Source organism: Gopherus evgoodei, chromosome 1 (genome assembly GCF_007399415.2).
Source record: "Gopherus evgoodei ecotype Sinaloan lineage chromosome 1, rGopEvg1_v1.p, whole genome shotgun sequence".
Lineage (NCBI taxonomy): Eukaryota > Metazoa > Chordata > Testudines > Testudinidae > Gopherus > Gopherus evgoodei.
Genome location: NC_044322.1, coordinates 150,668,660 through 150,685,483, shown reverse-complemented (window position 1 = coordinate 150,685,483; position 16,824 = coordinate 150,668,660).

Genomic DNA, 16,824 nt, shown 5'->3' with positions numbered 1-16,824 from the left:
TTGAAAATGTTTTAGTTTGAAAGTTTTTCAATTGACTTGAATAGGCTTTGGATCAGGCCCTTGGCTTTTTCTTTCTCCTTTTTTTTTTAATGCATTTGTTGCCTCAGCGATGAGAATTTTTAAATCTAAGTTTTATTTAAAACACAGTTTTGCTTTCCTATTTCCTACCTGTTGTTCTGTTGTAAATTCTTTTCCTGTATCAATTATTAGCTTCACTGTGTGTAAGTTTTGTTTCTATGGCACTAGCAGAAGTTTCTGGTCTATTTTTATTTAAATCTTGAAAATTTCACTAAGAACAAAGAGAGACACATTGATCCTCGTTTTATTGCCAATGGGCACTGAGCTTTAGCAATGTGCATGACTCAATTCAGTATAGATAAGTATTTCTTCATTTAGCACACATTAGCCAGTAGGGCTATATTTTTTCTTCTAACTTAATGCCACTTTCATCTGGTCTGCATAAAATTTGCTTTTATTAGTTAAGCCATATGAACATAATGAAAAGTTCTGAGATTAAGGATTGTATTGAGGTTCTGAGCAAATTATTTATAAATTTCAGCAACAAAATATTTTACATATATTTATTTGCCATTTTAAAGGACTTTATTATAATGAATTATAATCTTGTGACATAATTGAAGAGAATAATATAGTTGATTGTATTTGTTGCACTCCACATCATGCAGAACACTTTGGCACCATATCTTCTGGCCTGAGTTTACCATTTGTGCTTTCTTTAAGAAGCTGGTAAGAAATACCATTCAGATTCATTATATTTTAGCATTGGTAACTAGAGGAATTGCCCTGTACCGAAACACATTAGAAAAGGAATTATCTTTAAACATTCTGGAATAGATTCTCCATTGCAATCTTTCTTAAATTTAATGAAATAAGTTATTTTTACAAATAGCTTGTACTCCATCATCAATTACAGTGGGGCATCCAAAGTGTCTATAACCCATACAAACACAATTTAAGATAAGGATTATATTTCTCTGTCTGCTCATTACAGCGCATCAATCCCTATAGCCAAGTTGTAAGTAGAAATGCAGACACTGAAATCCGGGTGGGAAAATATTTAAAAATGTTATTAAAACTACTGTAAAAAAATTATATAATATATAGGTTGGGAAAAGAGTTTCTGTACATCTGGGTATACTGCTTAGATTATCCACAAATATAAAGTTAGTTTTAAAAAGTCATATGATACATAGAGTACATAATTAGCAATAACCCAAATTTAGATGAATAGATTTAACAATACAGTTTAGATATTAGAATCCAAATACTCAGGTATATCACTCACAAAAAAGTTGTACAGAGATTTGGTTGTAGAAAGCAAAGTATATCAATGAGTGGACATTGTCCCTCAGTAATTGAGAATTAGATTGGTTGTCCATTTAGAAAATACAATCCATGAAGAAAGTATTTGTTACATTTCTGACTGAGCTTCTCATTGGCACTCCAGCTCATCCTTCCTGGTATTGCTGATGTCCAGTGATGTTCTATGTAGATGTCCCTTGACCACCTAATGGCATTGAGTTGCCAAATCAACTGAGCATAGCATTGACCAATTCCACATTCTCTAACCACTCGCTCATTACTGGGGTCCCATGCACCCAAGGCTCCAACGATCAGTGCATGTGTCTGAATCTGGTAACCCTTAGCTCTCAAGGTTTCGGCCAGAGGGGCATATTTCTCGACCTTTCAAGCTTGGGCATTGTGTAAGGCCAGTGCATGAGTTGTCACTCTTGAACCAACTTCTGAGAAGGTTATAACCAGAAGGTCACATCAGCAGACACCGTATATCTATTATTTTATAATTAGACAAGTAATGGGGGAAATGGAGATCTTCTGTAGAACATTTTCTTTCAAAGGCAGATTCTTTCTGTCCACAAAACAAACACAAACAGCAGAATGTGCTCTTTCCAGGAAGATGACTAGGTTGCGCTTCACTTTTATGACTCTTGAATGACAATGAGTCATTTTGAAGCCTTAGAGCCCTTATTGAGTCAGGAGAAAGAAATAAACTTTCTGAAGTAAAATTTGGTTTTCTTTGGATCAAATTTAATCACTCCGATAGGTTTCCTGGGAAACATGGAAGTCAGAACTAATTGTAAGGATTCTGGGAATAGTTTTCATTCTTCCCCCACACCCTCCACCCACACACAATATGGAGGGACAGGAAAGGAAAAGAAACTCATAAATCATAGCCACAATTTCAGTGACTTTCCTGGAAGAAAGGATTACCTGTATAAGGTAACTTTCCAGGACACCAAACTTACAACCACCAAATCTACAGGCTGAAAGGAGGGGTGTGGGATGGGAAGGGGGCATAAATTCTATTTAACAAAATATTTAGAATATAAGCTCTTTTAGGCATGGGTCATTCTTTCTATGTGTGTGTACAGTGTCTAGAAAAGCAGATCTCTAATTCCTTTGGCTATTACTGCAAAACACATAAACAGAAGTGCAGATCCAAAACATTTACATTTACTAGTTTAATTCTAGACATTGCTCAAGTAATGGGCATTATGCATAAAGGAAATGAGGCCATTGCCCAGATATATAACATGAATGTATAGATAGCAGAATGGCACCACATGGGGAAGATACCTATCAATTCCCCTAGTGATCAGATAGTTGAAACCGGGATATTTTTTACTTTTGTTGTGTTTTTTTTGCTCAACTTCGTCTAAATCCTTCTGGATAAAGTTTGATATGACTGAAATAAAGGCATTTAGAGAAGAAAATTGTCTAGTTGTACATAACCTCAAAAGAATATCCCTGCTTCTATAACAATAATAGATGTGGAATCCCTTCAGGATAGCAGGATGGCAGTATTAACTTTGTCTGAGGAGATCCTTTGTTTTCCGAGAGTAACCTCACAGGGGTGAGGCTCTCAGCCTTAGAACTACTCCCCTCCCCAACAACTAAAGAGCTCTTACTAATGTTCCCTAGAGGTATTCTCAATGAAGGAACACCACTCTGGAATTTGGCTTTCCCTTTGGTGCAGTAGGAATTGTTGATTTTGAGAGCACACTATAAAGCTGATCTGCTTACTCAAGCTTTTGCACTGAGTGGATAATGTCTCCTGAGACACTCTGGTATAATTTAGAATAAAGCGAACTATTCCTGGTGGATCTTTTTCATGACTTAGAAAAAGGCACACCTCTCTTTGTGAAGGGGCTAAGAATTCATTCATTGTCATGACAAATTGTCAGAATCCTGGCAAAGGTAGGTAGGAATAGTGGCAGGAGCTAGGAACTGAAGCAAAGGGTCAAAGCCTGAGACACAGGCAGGAATTAGGCCAAGCGTAAACAAGAGGTGTCAGTCAATGTTGGAGTTCTGGGGGTCAATCAGGAGTCAAACTATAAGTCAGAGCTAAGGTCAATACTGGGAATTCAGAAGCAGAGAAGTAAGCTAGTCATGGCAGCTAGCTAGAGATCTGCATTGTTACCTGGGCATTTACTAATATGCTCCATAGGCTTATATAGGTCAAGGAGACAATTAGGGATTACTAGACTGGGACTCCCATTGTGTGCAATGTCAGCAGCTTGTGAGTCACAGAGAGTGGCAGGTTACAGCTGCAGCCAGATGGCTGTGTGGGGCTGTTGATTGTCTAATAGTCTTGCAAGCCTGGTTTCAAGTCCCATCTGTCCTTATATCGTCTCTCTCCCTTAGGGGCGCTGCCTGCCTGGCTGGATTTGTCTGAATGGGGTGCATAAAAGGCTGCCACAAGGTTGGGTGCACAGACCTGGGATGTCAACTCCCAGGATCACTCCTTGAGGTTATAACCTTTCATATCAATGAAAACCCGAGGGAGCAATGTTTCATTTTAGAGGCCAGTATATTGTAGACTGCGTATTTGTCATGAAACTGATCTTGCACTGCAGGGGAGGCAGTTGTGTTCAGTGCACACAGGGGCTGTTGATATGTGGCTTCAGTAGAGATGCATGAAACATTGGGTGGACCCTTCTAGAATCTTGTTAGTCAGAGCAAAATGGGGACCCGGTTTGTGACAGGACTGGTCCATGTGAGGTGTTGTGCTGAAAGACACACCTTCTTTCCCACACAAATGCAAGGCCTACCCAATGCTGAAGGTCAGAATGTCACTTGTAGTATTTTTTTACATTCTCTAGATGTGTTTTAAGCTCCTACTGCACCTCATGGATCTGCCAGACTCAGCTGGTAGCTGCAGGGTAAATAGAGGTGAAGTTTATATAGAAAGAACTCTGCCTAGTGAAGAATACTGTGAGCATTGTTGGCAAACTGCTTGGAGCAAGAGGGCTGACCAGTCTTTTTGATGTTAATTCATAAAGCATCACAGGAATTGCTCCAAAATCTGATTTACTCTGACTGGTCATCAGCCTGTGGATGGTAAGTGGAGGACTTTGATTTGATTTGAGGACTTCAGTAACTCAGCATGAAGTTAGGGGTCTATTACAGAAGTGGGTGGGTGAGGTTCTGTGGCCTGCAATGTGCAGAAGGTCAGACTAGATGATCATAATGGTCCCTTCTGACCTTAAAGACTATATATCTCTGAGTCTCATGAGCATGGAAGCAACCAAAGAGTTTTCTGCCAAAACTGTGACACAAATTCTGGTTCTCAGTCAGACAATCCATTTGCAGGAGTCCACAGAGACAGCTGACATGTTCTATCAGCAGCTGAGCCATTTCCTCTGCAGAGGGCAGATGCACGATGAGGAGGAAGTGGCCATTTTATTTAGTTAGTCTACCACCATGAGGATGACTGCTGTCAGACACAGGAAAATTGACTATTAAATCAAGGATAATATACACCCGTATTCAGATGGGATTTCTGAAGGCATTAGGGTGCAAGCACATAGCTCATAGGAGTGGACCGCTATGCATGCCCAGAGACACCAGAAGGAGCAGGCAACAATTGATAAGTCTTGATGTAGCTGAAGTGGCCCACTAGCAGAGCCTCATCACCTCCTGTTGGGGTTGTCCACATGGAATGTGTAAGCAGGCTTGACGTAGAGAAAGCCATCTCACATCTGGCGTTGTGTTCCTTACTTTTTGCCTCAAGGTCCCTGGGAAAGGGCTCCTCCTTCCTAGCTGAACAGATTCGAAGCAGGTGGTCTTGAGGAATGGCAGCATCCATGAAATCTTGGGACTTGACTACGTATGATGGCTCGTCACAGGAATGGCCATGATTGGGCAAGTATTCCCCTTGTTCCATGACAGGGCAGTGGCTGCCTTGTTCTGGCCTCCTAGGTGGTAGGTATTGGTAAGCATGTGAAGAACAGGAGCCGTTGGAGCTGCTGTTTGTTCAACATCTTTGACCTATGGAGATATTACAAGTTTTTATGGTCTGTGGGCACTTGTTTCAGGTATTGGGCACCTTTGAGCTGTTGGTGCCACCATCTTTGAATACAGCTTTGATTGATGGAAGCTTCTTATTCTGCTGGTGTGAATTTCTGGGAGTAATAAGTACATGGGAGTAAGTGTGTTGGGGATCTACACCTTTGGGAAAATATCATGCTGATTGATATGTTAGATGATTCAGTCTTGACAACAAAGGCTCAAGTTGGGTCAGGATGGAGAGGAGTGGAACACTGATGGAACACATATTTAGTTGGTTACATGCCCTTTGAGCCTCTGGAGACCAGGTGAAGGAGATGTGTTTGCAGAGGAGCACTGTCAATGTGGCTAATCAGTCCAAAACCCCAGGAATGAAGTACCTATAAAAATTGGCAAACCCTAGAAAGAATAATTCTCCTTGATATTCTTGGGGACTGCCCAGGCCTGAACATTGTTCACCTTCCTGAGGTCCATTCAAAGTCCTTCAAGAGGCAAGACATAACCTAAGGACTGCTGGTCAAAGCTGCACTTCTCAAGCTTTGCACATAGGCCATGTCATTCGAGCTGGTCCAGGATTGACCAGACATGTCAAGTGTGCTGTTCAGGGCTCACCAAGAACAGAATATCATTGAGATAAACTCTAATGTATTGTCTTAGGATGTCCTGAAATGCCTCATTCATGAAGTGATGGAATATTATTGGGGTGTTTGTAAGACCAAATGCCATTAACAAGTATTCATAGTGACATGCTGGGTTCTAATGACCCAGTCATGCTCTGCATAAATCCCCATCAGGTTGCATGTTCCTCTCAGATTAAGCTTGATAAACACCTTGGCTGATTGTATGCAATCCAACAATTCCAGCATTAGTGGGAGAGGTTATTAGTTTCTCATGGTTACCTGGTTTTGGGCCCAGTAATCCATGCACCAGCACTGGGTCCCATCTTTCTTTTTAATGAAAAAAAAACCCACTGAAAAAGGAGGTGGAGAGAATGATAAATCTCTTGGCCAGCTGCTCTTAGAAATAGGCTTGCAGTCTGTCTCAGGCATGAAATAGATGGTCCTGAAAGGTATCTTGGCTCCAGCCTGCAGCTCAATTGGACAATCATAGTCACAGTATGATGGTAGGACATTCATAATGTTCTTCTCAAAAACATCTGTGTAGTCATGGTACTTCGAGGGAAGGCCAGGAGTCTGCTATGGACCAGCTTGACCACAGCCTGGACCTGAGGACTACTCAGTGGCAACCTGGACTTAGGCTGGAGGGATGCATCTTGAAGCTGGGACTTGTCTGGTGGTGTGTACAGGCAAACATACTGACAGACTTCAAAGCAGAAATTGACTTTCTGCTTATGCCAAAGGACATAATTCCTTCCATAAGGCCAGCCACAAGATACTGAGAATTATGGGGAAGTGTGACACAGGAATTGCTCTGAACTATAGGATTTCCTCATGCTCCTGAATAACAATGTCCAGGGATGCCATTTCTCACTGTTACTGGGCTTGAGGATAGGAGCGAGTCTTCTAAAGTCAAGGGTCATTTTTTGCTGCACTGAGATGCCCAAGGCTTGTGCTGTTTTGACATCTGTAAAGTTATCCACAGCCCTAAAATCCATGAGTGCCGACTATGGGGGTATTTGTTGGTGTTTCCCTGGGATGTGCAGGCAAACCTGGATTTCAAGTGCAGTGAGAACTTGCTGTGCCTTGGACATGCTTTGGTAAGAAGTGGGGAGGAGTCAGCAGGGTGGATACCAGGGCTTGCCTTAGCAGTTCCCTTTACTGGGCTTGGGCTTGGTCATTTTACACTTTTTCTGTGTGAGAGCAAGAGTGTGTCCAGATTCTCCACAGCAGAAACACAAGCTATGGTGTAGTGGCACTTCCTCTCCTTGGGAGACAGGGAACGACAGGCTGTGTTGATTTGCATGGGTTCTGGGACTGGGCTAGAAATGGGTCCTGAGGGATATTGGCTAGATAGCAGCACAGCCCCTCTTCCTTTCTTTTCTTCACTCATGCAGCCTATTGTCAATAGCGATGGTGAGGTTGACGAAGACATGTAGGTTGATCAGGGTTTCTATGCGAGCTAGCTCATCTTTGATCTCTTCACATAATCCTCACCAGAAATGGTAGAGCCAGGCTGCTTCATTCCACTGTCTATTAGAGCTGAATTGCCTGAAGTGGGTGGCGTAGGAGGTGGCTGATCCCTGCTTTTGCCATAGTTCTTGCCGGGCTGTTTTGACCAAGCTAGCACCGTGAGCATTGTCGAAAATAAAGGAAAAGACCTGGAGGAACTGTCCCAGTTTGATAGTATTAAGCTCTGTCATTTGAATAGGCGCAAGCCCAGTCCAGCACCTCTCTCTTCAGGAGTTTAATTATGAATCTTGCTTTGGCCAGGTCAGTGGGCTAGAACTGGAAGTGGAACAGGAACAGTAGATAATGTTGGCTGATAATAGCCCTAAATTTTTGGCAGTCTCAGTTGAAACACTTTGGGAGGTGAAGTGTTGGACTGGGGTCCAAGTGTGCATGTTTGGACAGTGTCCTCACCCTGCAACTGGAAAGCCTGCTTTCACAGTATCTGCTTCTCAGTAGCATACTGTGCCATTTGGGCCCATAGTGTGGCATTTTCACTGTGTAGTCAGGTGGCCTGCACCCACGGAGACTGCTTGTCAGATGAGAGCTGCATCACCTACATTTGCAATGTGAGAAATTCCTCCTCAGGGCTGTCAACCCATTCAGGTGTGTCTAGTACCCATTCAGGTGTGTAGAGGGTGGCCCAATGCCTCCATGTCCTCACAGCGGCCATCCTCTCCACAGGTTAGGGGGTCCAGGCAAACTGTCAGGATCCTGTACAAAGATAGACAGGAGCCTGAGAGCCAAGAACCAAATTCATACTTCAGAACAGGAGTTGGAGTTAAGAGGCAAGACAAGGTTCAAAGAGTCAGGAGTCAAGCCAAGAGTCAGACACAGTCATGAATCAGGCTGAGGGTCAGTATTAGGTATCAGGGTCTGTTTTGGGCTTCTGGCACTTGACTGTGAATCAGAATCCAAATAAGAGCTGAGGTCAGTACTTGGAGTTCAGAAGCAGTATGGTTGTGGCAGCTAGCTAGGGTTCAGCATTGTTGCCTGGGCACTTCCTGGTACACCCCATGGACATATACAGGATCTGGAAGCCAGTCAGGGATCTCTAAGTCATCTGTCAGTTGGATCACTAGAGGTGGGACTTTCCATGGTGTGCAGACTGCACAAACCAGATTATGGGTCAGAAGGGATGGGCACATTAGAGCTCCTGCTATGTGCCAATATGGGGATGCTTGTTGTCTGATAGCCCTACAGGCCAGAGTTCAAGTCCCACTGATCCTAACATTAATATATTTATGTCAACAATAGAAAGGTCTCTCATGACCAGGAAAAGATCTGTGGTTTGAGTGTCTGTTCTTCTAAATGAGCATATCTACATTTACTCAAGCAATCTATTCTGATGACTAGATTTCTTGCTAGGTGAATCACATTTGATTTACTTTTTGTTTTTTCTGTATTCAAAATTCTCTGTTTTTGAGGACCATATATTCTTAATTCACTCCTGTTTGTTAAATATGTTATTACTTCAGGATCATTGATGCAGATAAAAACTCTGACTGTGATATCATGAGAGGATTTTTTCAGGCCTAACTGGAAGTTGAAGACCATGCAGAAATTTCAGAAGATTAGCTTTCTTTTCTCCTACCAGGATCATGTCTCCTGTACTGATTTAGCTGGAAGATGAGTCTGTTTAGTTTAACAGAGTAATCTTTTGTTATCCAGGCATGCTCTTGTAATTGATTCCTCTTGATGAGTGTCCACCTTATTAGAGAGGTCTTTACTCATCTTTGAATTACTGACCCTTTAATTGAAAACTCTGTTTCCACTTAGCTTCCAAACGTGTCATTAGAGGACTGGGATGAAAGGAAGCCTAAGGAACAATATTTTAGCAAGATGTCATACAATTGGTAATGGATGTATTTGTAACAGTGATATTCTTTGAAACTGTAAATTTCTTTTAATGGCTGAATTCTTTCTGAAGTGCCTATGACTAGACTTGCACCATTTGGTCCTGATTTCGATCTTAATTACATCAGTGTAAATCAGGAGGAGTAACTCTGGTTGAAAGCAACCTCCTCCTGCCATCATCATTAGAAATTCTGAAAATGTTGAAGGAACACCAGTTGCAGGGAACAGTGAACATGATTTGTGCTGGCTGATGCCCTGGATGGGGCAATTAGAGCCAAAGCTCTGCCTATACTCAGCCCCTCTTTTCCCACTTGCAGGAGGGTAGACGTACCAGGCCCATTTTCATTGCTTGCATGGCACGCGTGAGTGATTAAACATTTCTGAAAACATTTTATAGATTAAAATTATGGTTTTCTGAAGACATACCATACAAAGACCCTTAAGGCAAGCATGTTAGTATACAGCAAACCCATTGTGGGATTGCGTAAACAAGTCTGTATAAAGTAAAATTACCCTGAATCATCTCCAATAACCATATGCAAACTTTTATGTTAGAACATGTTTTATTAATTCTTCTTATTTTCATTTATCATTGATTTTGAGTGCCCTTTGAAATTCTGAGTTCCCGACAAATTTGAAGCAGAGGTGCTCAGACATTAGAAGATAGGATAAAAAGCTGAAATAGTCTCTTCCAGTTCTGTGGTTGTCCAGTGTTGCTAATTTGCTCAATTAGTAAAATATTGTTAAAATGCACATTATTTTATTTTTTTTTCTAGCGGACATCATACAAATATTATTGTAGAACCGGTCGATATTTTCTATTTTTTTCCATTTTGCATTTTAAATATTATCTCCAAGCACATGTTTTATGCCAAGTTGCAGTTACAGCCTCACTTAAGTTCCAATAATAAAGGCATCAGTTTTTCCAGTAATAATATTTTAAATAACTGTTTTATACTAATAAAAATTAACTGATCGTTCCCCCCAAAAGGAATGGACAGAACAAATAATCTCTTAAGTACAGTCCTTTAAAACAGTTTTAAAATATTTTAAGCTGTTTCAAAAAAATGTCAAACCTATTTTACCTTGTTTTATACAACTTATCTAAAAAATTGCTTTCAGCTTCTTTCACGTATTTTAGTGTTAGGATACTTTTCAAGCTCTAATTTCCAAATAATTTATTAAATAATATATTATTTGGAAGTTGGGGAATTTACTACTTTGGCTTAGTATATAGTGTGCAGGTACTGATGAAAAGAGCCTTTCTCCTTTAACAGGATTCATGTTAATGGCTTAGTTCTCATCGAAACCTGCAGTGGATAGGAAATATTTTTAAAATAAAATAACTTAATCTTTTGTATGGGTTAGTAGTAGTATTTACTTGGGTTATGGCAGCACCTATGAGCCCCAATGGAGATTGGAACCCCACTGTGCTTGACCCTGTACAAGCATTTTTATGTTTGAAATGAAGTTGCATGGGTTAGCACAGCAGTACATGGAATGAAATCTGTTACTGAGTGCTGTTTGGGCATCATCTTTTAATTTTTGTTTCTAGCAGCTTGTCCCATGTCTGTCTAATTGCATTATAATGGTTTTATGTAGTACCAGATGCTAAAGGATAACATTTTCTTTCCTGGACAGAAATTCATTTTGTATTAGGCTTGGAATACCTGTTTTGCAGCTGTTCTTGTATTAACCAATGGCACAGAACAAAAACAACAGGTACTAAAACTTGGAGAATTTAAAAAAAATATGAAAAGAAGGCTTCTTGTATTGTCTTTAATTCTTGAGAATTAGAAATGCACAAAGTACATTAATATGTGTAAATATTGGAATTTAATTAGCACCTTCATTCAGAAATGGAGTTTAGCTTCAACAGCTAAATAATGGCTACATGTTTTTTCATACTATTGGTTGCTATAGCACACTAGTTTTATTTCATTTCTATTCAATTTCTTGCGTTAGTAAGTTGCTTTTGATAAATGAGTATCATGCATAACTGAATCTATGTAACAGACTAATTTGTTATGTTGCATGGAATAAAGTTTTATGAGAAGGAAACAGTCTGTCTTTATGGCTAATTGTAGGGACAATCATATCTCATGAAGACTGTGATAAGATTATAATGTGAGCATCCCTCAGCATCCTTGCCAGAATCGATTTGGGAAAAAAGACCCCTGAAAGGTGGGAGTGCGGCTTCATTTCCAGTAGTACAATTTATTTATTATTTAGATAATAATTTATTATTTTATTATTATTGAATAAGATTTCTTCCTTGCACATGTGGTTTTCTTGTAAATGCCTTTTTTTTGGGAACAGAGCAACATAATATCTACTTACTTAAATACCTTAATAGATTTCTGAGTTTGAAGATGAAAAATAGATTTCTAGTTTAATGGGAAAGAAGACTTGCAATTATAGCTACATTATTTAAGTAGGTAGGAGAAAATTCTTCTTAATTACTTTTAAAACTCATTATATATATTAGGCAAAGTATAATTTATTGGAGTTTATTTTGCTGTCTTTTTGCTTAAATAATGCACTGAAATAATTCAGAATTCAGAACTTGACAGGTATCAGAATGACTTCTTGCTTGCATCTGGGGACAGCTGTCCACTGTGGGACTAGCAACATCATTCTGATCAGAGTGAGTGCTGGAAGGAAGGCTAATCCAAGAAAAAAAAATAGCAAGGGAGTGAGACACAGAGGGCAGTGAGGGAGTTGGGAAAATGACTCGGCCCTTGTGCATGACACAGAAAGATGAGTTATCCTATTTAGAAAACTAGTTGGATAGTCAGAGAAGCCCAGTCCCACAGGCAGTACTGTTCAAATGAAAGTTTTGAAGAGCTCTGCATCAAAAGAAAAGCTTTGCCCAGGGAAGTAATGGATGCAGCAGAACAAGTCACTGCCAGTAACTGTATCAGTCTTCTTGTAATCAAGTCTTGCTCAGCTGTGAGTGTTCTTGGCTCTGTATGATTCCCAGATGCTGCTTTCTGTTCAGAGAGAAACACAGACAGGATCTCTATCAATGCCTCTGGGAAATCTTTGGTGCCTGGAGGTTATTAGATTAGCAGGATGTTCAGGCTAGTCTTGTCTTGGGATTCACAAATTTAAGTTTCAGTTGAGCTTTTCCTGCATTTGAGTTTGATAGGGAACAGAATAGTCATTCCGACTCCTGAGTTGTCATCCCTTGGACCTCGATCTGTTGGTGAAAGAACATTCTGGAAGGCAAAGTAAGCTAGTGCTAGGCCTTTGGTGACCATCATACCAGGTTCTATGAGGCTGACCAAGTCAGATGAGTAGGCAAAAAACAGAATGGTAAAATACTTATTGACTCTGCACTGATCAGCATGTTGGCTTTTGTGTCCTTGTGAGGTAGCTGCTTGCAGCATGTTGGGTGCATCTGTCTGGTGATCTTTACAGGCAATGGCTGGTGTTTGCTCTGTTTATGTAATCCTGTTAATGACTTGTGTGTAGTAGCAATTTGGATGGGTATTTGTCCTTTTTGACCATAGTGGTGCATCAAATGCCAAGAGCGCAACAAGGCTGCTCAAATCCAAAAGGGGCTGAATAAAATGATCTGTTGGTGAGGATCTTGACTATGCACTTAGCATTCCTAGAGGATGCTAAGTGCATCCTTGACATGCTAAAAGACTATTCTCTGAGGAGGGGGCAACACCTTCTCTTCAGAGTAGTGCAAATGAGTTTTCAATGGGCATTGTTTGAAAAAAAATTGTTAAGTCAAGAGGGTAGTGAGAGAGGTAGCCTCGGGTGATGGTGGTACATTGCAGTGAAAGAGAAGCCCCTCTCTTTGTCATGGAGCAAGGAGTGAGAGTAAGGAGTACTTTGAATGTCAGGGTATCACTGCTGAGCCCACAATATCACATTTGTAGGCTATGACAAATTATCTTCTTAGAGAGGCTGACAAACACAGAATCCCAAGTTTGGAGAGATTATGATGAAAACTGCTAGGTATAGTTTCCAAAATGAAGCACTCTACATATTCTCCCCTCAGATGATGAAAGCATCATAGATACTTAGTATTTCAATCCTTATGTAGTCCAGAGACCTGCATATATCCTGTGCCTTTATTTCTGCAGAGTAGGATTTCTAAATTTCTATAACTGACTGTTTCATAGTATTGATATCTTGAGTTACATTTAGTTCTAAATGGGAAAAATACCCTGCATAGAATATTTCTGTTAATGTTTTCAAAGTATTTTCTGTAAATACCTTTTAAGCTACTTTTGTGATGAGATTGCCTAAACATCAATGGCAGGAATTGGTTCTAAATAAAGGTTTCTACAGACCTATGTAAAAGAGCGTATGCATTTCTCCTCAGAAGTACTGTACCTAGAGGTGACCCTACATGCGCTAAGAGAATGATGCAAAAGCCCATTGATGTGAAGAGAAGACTGCTGTGTTTGGTGGACTTTGGATAAAGACCTACAGGCTCTTTCTATATCCATTTCACACCAATAAGGAGAGAGAACATACATCATATACATTCATAATTCAACCCTGTCTTACTATCTCCTCTCTTTCTTATCTCTGCACTACAGGAGAACATTAAAAAGGGTTATGCTCCTTTGCTGGGCTATTTATTCTACTGAAGGTCTTATTGACAAGTATTTAAATACATATAATCCCATTAATAACATACCATTTGACTTTTATATGTCATAAAATGGTAGTGACTTACCTCTCGGATGTGATACATTTGCGTACAGAGAGAAACATTTTCATACTGGCGCTGTATCTATCTGCATTATTAGTATTAGAAGAACTCCCATTACAACTGACAATTTTAGTATTTGAGAAAATCAGTATTAATTTTTACATGTTCTTGACATCTTGTTGCATTTTGTGTGTTCTCCATCTGCAGCAGTTTATTTCCTTACATCATCATGATTAGTGAATTATTTTTCTGTCATGTACTGTCCTTTGTTGAGCCTTTCCATGGTTTGATGAGATGCTCCTGTGCCATTATAATTAGATGTGATAGCTATAAATTGTGTGATTTTTGAAAACATGACTTTTTAAAATTTTATAGGTAGTCCATTCAGATATATTGCATGTAACAATGTGCAGGGAGTTTTATTATACTATTATTCTTACTCCTTGTCTACTGGAGTGCTACAAAATTAGTGCCTGAACATTGCTAAAGTTGACTATAGTCTTACTATAGCATTCTTACAAAGCATTCTTTCTCTACATAGGACAAGAGATTAATGCCGTTAAATACTTCAATGCAGATTGTAAATGGGCCACCTGTCTTTACCATTTGCCAGGATAATTTTAATGCGTACTTTAATATTCACAACTTTTAATTGACTTTGTTAATTGAGAAGAAAAACTATGATATGGCCTGGTTGACAGGTAAGAATCATTATGTGCTGTGAGAATTGGTAGTTGTCCAGAGAGAAGTAGCTTAGTGATATACATATACATACAAAGATCTTACCCACAAAGCTTACCTTACTCATTGCAGTGTTTCCCTATCCTTATCCCGTGATAGAACATTTGAAGGTTGATTTACACCAAAGACCAGGTATGTTACAGAGTTACATAGAGAACTTGCACACATTCAATTTCTGTTAAACTGTTGAAGGTGTTGAAGAGATGATCAAGACTTAACTTAATACACACACACGCACACACACACTTCACAGTGGAACTTATAGTAATTTGATTATTTTTTTCTAGATGTGTATACTTTTTTTATTGCTTGATTGTAGGTTGCAGGTTTATTAAGCGCCTTTATTCTTTTATCTGGTGGAGGTGGGGCGGTTGTTTTTTCCCATGCACTACACACAACGTAGACTATATAATAATATATGTTCATTACATCATTACTACTAGAACTGGTCACATTTTTTTGAATTTGAAAACTTGAAAGAAAAAAAAAAGAGAAAATGAGCATTTTTCAACCAGCTCTAATTACTGCTTTCCTGTAGCTTAAAATAACTAACTTTAGATAAATATAAAGTAAAAGTCAAGAAAAAAGGAATCCAATAGCAAATTCTTTTTCAATAGTGCCTAAGTTAGGAGCCTAAGTCCCATTTGCAAAAGGAACTTAGGAGACTGAGGGATTGTCTGTGCAGGGCAGCAGCAGGGTCTACATGGGCCAGTTGGTGCACAACACATTGGTGCACGTTAGTGCCTCTAGTGTGCAATGCTGTTCTGTGTAGAAAAGACAACAGGACTTAGGCTACTATGTGTGTAAGTCCTTTTTGAAAACAGAAGTTTTGAAACATTTATCCCAGACCAGTAGTTGAAAGGAAGAAAAAATATTATGCAGATGTGACTATATTCTGACTTCTCAGTAACTGTATTTGTATAATAGCATAGCCACTTTGAGTTGCTGCGGGATATTATAGTTGGGGGTCATGTCTGAAAGGACATGGAATTTCAGTGGTGTTTTAGAGACTGTCCACTGCATCAGTGTGGGCAGACACAAACCATTACACACATTGTTGAGGACTTGTCACAAATTGAAGTGTCACTAGAGGAAATTTTGGAATTAATTGATAAACTTAACAGTAACAAGTCACCAGGACCAGATGGCATTCACCCAAGAGTTCTGAAAGAACTCAAATGTGAAGTTGTGGAACTGTTAACTATGGTTTTTAACCTGTCCTTTAAATCAGCTTCTGTGCCCCAAACTGGAAGATAGCTAATGTAACACCAATATTTAAAAAGGGCTCTAAAGGTGACCTCGGCACTTACAGACCAGTAAGTCTAACCTCAGTACTTGGCAAATTAGTTGAAACAATAATAAAGAATAAAATTGTCAGACACGTAGAAGAACATAAATTTTTGGGCAAAAGTCAACATGGTTTCTGTCAAGGGAAATCGTGTCTTACTAATCTATTAGAGTTCTTTGAAGGGGTCAACAAACATGTGGACAAGGGGGATCCAGTGGACATAGTGTACTTATATTTCCAGAAAACCTTTGACAAGATCCCTCATCAAAGGCTCTTTCGTAAATTAAGTTGTCATGGGTTCCCCAAGGGTCAGTCCTATGATCAATCCTATTCAACTTATTCATAAATGATCTGGAGAAAGGTGTAAACAGTGAGGTGGCAAAGTTTGCAGATGATACTAAACTCTCAAGATAGTTAAGGCCACAGCAGACTGTGAAGAGCTTCAAAAAGATCTGACAAAACTTAGTGATTGGGCAACAAAATGGCAAATGAAATTTAATGTGGATAAATGTAAAATAATGCACATTGGAAAAAAAATAGCCCCAACTATACATACAATATGATGGGGGCTAATTTAGCTACAACAAATCAGGAAAAAGATCTTGGAGTCATCGTGGATAGTTCTCTGAAGACGTCCACATAGTGTAAAGCGGCAGTCAAAAAAGCAAGCAGGATGTTAGGAATCATTAAAAAGGGGATAGAGAATAAGACCGAGAGTATCTTATTGCCCTTTTATAAATCGATGGTATGCCCACATCTTGAATACTGCGTACAGATGTGGTCTCCTTATCTTAAAGAAGATATAC